Source organism: Triticum urartu, chromosome 1, assembly GCF_003073215.2.
Source record: "Triticum urartu cultivar G1812 chromosome 1, Tu2.1, whole genome shotgun sequence".
Taxonomy (NCBI): domain Eukaryota; kingdom Viridiplantae; phylum Streptophyta; class Magnoliopsida; order Poales; family Poaceae; genus Triticum; species Triticum urartu.
In genome coordinates, this window is record NC_053022.1 from 520,525,765 (window position 1) to 520,530,819 (window position 5,055).

Below are 5,055 nucleotides of genomic sequence, written 5' to 3' on the forward strand. Positions count from 1 at the left end.
GTTCGGACTCCGTTTGGTATTCCTTTTCTGCGAAACTCAAAAACAAGGAAGAAACATAAACTGGCACTGGGCCCTAGGTTAATAGGTTAGTCCCAAAAATAATATAAAATAGCATATTAATGCATATAAAACATCCAAAACAGATAATATAATAGCATGGAACAATAAAAAATTATAGATACGTTGGAGACATATCAAGCATCCCCAAGCTTAATTCCTGCTCGTCCTCAAGTAGGTAAATGATAAAAACAAAAATTTTGATGTGGAATGCTACCTAACATATTTATCCATGTAATTCTCTTTATTGTGGCATGAATGTTCAGATCCATAAGATTCAAGAAAAAAGTTTAATATTGACATAAAAACAATAATACTTCAAGCATACTAACAAGGAAATTATGTCTTCTCAAAATAACATGGCCAAAGAAAGCTTATCCCTACAAAATCATATAGTCTAGCTATGCTCCATCTTCATCACACAAAATATTCAAATCATGCACAACCCCGATGACAAGCCAATCAATTGTTTCATACTTTTGATGTTCTCAAACTTTTTCAACTTTCACGCAATACATGAGCGTGAGCCATGGACATAGCACTATAGGTGGAATAGAATATGGTGGTTTTGGAGAAGACAAAAAGGAGATAGTCTCACATCAACTAGGCGTATCAACGGGTGATACGTCTCCAACGTATTTATATTTTTTGATTGTTCCATGTTGTTATATTATCATTCTTGGATGTTCTACAATCATTTTATAGCAACTTTATATCATTTTTTGGGACTAACCTATTGACCCAGTGCCCAGTGCCAGTTGCTGTTTTTTGCTTGTTTTTACATCGCAGGAAATCAATATCAAACGGAGTCCAAACACCGCGAAACTTTTTGTGGATTTTTTATGGACCAGAAGACCACCAATGGGCCAGAGCAGCACCTGGGGGGTGCCCGGGGGGGGAGGGCACCTCAGTGGCCTCCGGCACCCCCTCTTCACCCTACAAATCCCCAAATATTCCAAAAACCCTCGGGGTTAACCTAGATCAGAAGTTCCGCCGCCGCAAAGCTCTCTAGCCACAAGAAACCAATCTAGACCCCGTTCCGGCACCCTGCCGGAGGGGGGAATCATCACTGGTGGCCATCTTCATCATCCCGGCGGCCACCATGATGAGGAGGGAGTAGTCCACCCTGGGGGCTGAGGGTTTGTACCAGTAGCTATGTGTTTAATCTCTCTCTCTGTCTCTCTCGTGTTCTTGATATGTCACGATCTTGATGTATCGCGGGCTTTGTTAATATAGTTGGATCATATGGTATTTTCTCCTCTCTATCTTGTTGTGATGAATTGATCTTTCCCTTTGAGATTTCGTTTTATCGGATTGAATACTTTTATGGATTTGAGAGCACTTGATATATGTCTTGCAAATGAATACTCGTGGTGACAATGGGGGTATCATATTGATTCACTTGATGTATGTTTTGGCACTCAACTCACGGATTCCCGAGGTGACATTGGGATAAACTATGCATAGGGGTTGATGCACGTTCTTGTCTTTGTTTCTCCGGTAGAAATCTTGGGGCACTCTTTGAGGTTCTTTGTGTTGGATTGAGTATTATGAATCTGAAATTATTTGGTGTTATTTTAGTATGAACTCTTGGATAGATCAATCGGAAAGAATAGCTTCGAGGTGGTTTCGTACCCTACAAACGGTTTCTTCTTATGTTCTCCACTAGATAATAACTTTGGAGTGATTCTTCGTTGCACGTTGAGGGGTGGTTATGTGATCCAATTATGTTAGCATTGTTGGGAGATTGCACTAGCGAAAGTACGGACCCTAGGCCTTGTTTTCAAGCATTGCAATAGCGTTTGAGCTCCGTTTTATCAATTGCTACCTTGATGTTTTTATTTATTCAGATTATAAAAATATATTTGTACCATCCATATTACACTTTTATCACCATCTCTTCGCCGAACTAGTGCACCTATACAATTTGCCATTGTATTGGGTGTGTTGGGGACACAAGAGACTTTGTATTATTTGGTTGCAGGGTTGTTTGAGAGAAACCATCTTCATCCTACACCTCCCACGGATTGATAAACCTTAGGTCATGCACTTGAGGGAAAATTGCTACTGTCCTACAAAACTCTGCGCTTGGAGGCCCAACACGTGTCTACAAGAATAAAGTTGCGTAGTAGACATCAACGGGCTATGGAGATGCCCATCAATAGATATCAATGTGAGTGAGTAGGGATTGCCATGCAACGGATGCACTAGAGCTATGAGTTTATGAAAGATCAAAAGAAAACTAAGTGGGTGTGCATCCAACTCGCTTACTCACGAAGACCTAGGGCAATTTGAGGAAGCCCATCATTGGAATATACAAGCCAAGTTCTATAATGAAAAATTACCACTAGTATATGAAAGTGACAATATAGGAGACTCTCTATCATGAATATCATGGTGCTACTTTGAAGCACAAGTGTCGTAAAAGGATAGTAACATTGCCCCTTCTCACTTTTCTCTCATTTTTTTATTTTTTTATTTGGGCCTTCTCATTTTTTTGGTCACTTTTTTTTCGTCCGGAGTCTCATCCCGACTTGTGGGGGAATCATAGTCTCCATCATCCTTTCCTCACATGGGACAATGCTCTAATAATGAAGATCATCACACTTTTATTTACTTACAACTAGATACTTTGTACAAAAATATTACTCTATATGAATGCCTCCGGCGATGTACCGGGATGTGCAATGAATCAAGAGTGACATGTATGAAAGAATTACGAATGGTGGCTTTGCCACAAATATGATGTCAACTACATGATCATACAAAGCAATATGACAATGATGATGTGTGTCATAATAAACGGAACGGGGGAAAGTTGCATGGCAGTATATCTCGAAATGGCTATGTGAGGGAGTCCTGGATTAGGGGGTGTTCGGGTAGCCGGACTATACCTTCACCGGACTCCTGGACTATGAAGATACAAGATTGAAGACTTCGTCCCGTGTCCGGATGGGACTTTCCTTGGCGTGGAAGGCAAGCTTGGCGATGCGGATATTCAAGATCTCCTACCCTTGTAACCGACTTTGTGTAACCCTAACCCTAATTGGTGTCTATATAAACCGGAGGGTTGTAGTCCGTAGGACATCATCAACTCCATACACAACAATCATACCATAGGCTAGCTTCTAGGGTTTAGCCTCCTTGATCTCGTGGTAGATCTACTCTTGTACTACCCATATCATCAATATTAATCAAGCAGGAGTAGGGTATTACCTCCATCGAGAGGGCCCGAACCTGGGTAAAAACATCGTGTCCCTTGTCTCCTGTTACCATCCGGCCTTGACGCACAGTTCGGGACCCCCTACCCGAGATCCGCCGGTTTTGACACCGACATTGGTGCTTTCATTGAGAGTTCCTCTGTGTTGTCGCCTTTAGGCCCGATGGCTCCTTTGATCATCAGCAACGATGAGATCCAGGGTGAGACTTTTCTCCCCGGACAAATCTTCGTCTTCAGAGGCTTCACTCTGAGGGCCAATTCGCTTGGCCACCTAGAGCAGATCGAAAGCTACGCCCCTGGCCATCAGGTCAGGTTTGGAAGCCTAAACTACACGGTAGACATCCGTGGAGATTTGATCTTCAACGGATTCGAGCCACAGCCAAGCGCGCCGCACTATCTTGAGGGGAATGACCTAGCTCTACCTCCGAACAGTGTCCTGGAGGCCGCACACGCACCGGTTCCGACCCTTAACTCGGAGCCTATTGCAACAATCGAGGATAAGCGGTTGGACGTCACCTCGGGGGCTGCAATCTCAAAGGCGATCGAGCCGAACGCCAGCTCCGCACTCTGCATGACCCGTGACTCCGAGGATCCGGACTCCTCTCCGGACTCCGAACCCCCCGCGCCCCTGCCAGTCGAATCCGATTGGGCGCCGATAATGGAGTTCACTGCTGCGGATATCTTTCAGCACTCGCCTTTTGGCGACATCCTGAATTCACTCAAGTCTCTCTCGTTATTAGGAGAGCCCTGGCCGGATTACGGTCAGCAAGGACGGGATACGGACGATGAAGAAATTCAAAGCCCACCCACCACCCACTTTGTAGCCATTGTCGACAATTTAAACGACGTGCTCAACTTCGACTCCGCAGACATCGACAACATGGATGACGATGCAGGAGATACCGATGAACCAACGCCCATAGGGCATTGGACAGCCCCCCATCTCACGATGTGTATATGGTGGATACCCCTAAAGGAAGCGACAACGAGAAAAAAGAGGATGGAACGGAAGATCGACCCCCGGAAAGCAATCAAAGCGTTGGCATAAACACCGACCCAAGCCCCGCCTCGATAAAAACCCAGCCATAGAGCAGGATGAGCCGGTAGACGACGAGCAGGCCTCAGAGCAGCCGTCCGAACAGGGCAACACGGATAGAGAAGCCGAACATCCCTCCCCCGGCGAAAACGGCATTCCGGACGACCTTACGCCGGATAAACCCATGGAGCAGAAGAGGCTCCACAAGAGGCTCGTTGCAACTGCACGCAGCCTGAAAAAGCAGAAGCGGAAGCTAAAAACAGCGGAAGATGCACTCCAGATTAGATGGAGTAAAGTAATCAATACCGCAGATAAATACGGCGACAGTCGCCGCACTAAAAGCTATCCGAAAAGAAGGCTACTGCCTGAATTCGACGAAGAGGCCCTAGAGCCCTCGCATTCAAAAAATAAGAAAGCCACACGGTTGGATAGACGACCCCATAAAGCGGCAAGCGGCGCCGCACTTCAAACGGCATGCGACCCACCTAAGGATTCGCATCATGGCCCAGTTAGGTCCATTTATGGGCCAAGAAAGCAAGCTCTCGTAAGCAATGCAATAAAGCCATCATCAGAATCCGGCACACCCAAATACAGGGGCGCCGCACACCCCCTATGTTTCACCGATGAGGTTCTGGACTATGAATTTCCAGAGGGATTCAAACCCGTCAACATAGAGGCATATGATGAAACAACAGACCCTGGAGTCTGGATCGAGGACTATATCCTCCACATACATATGGCC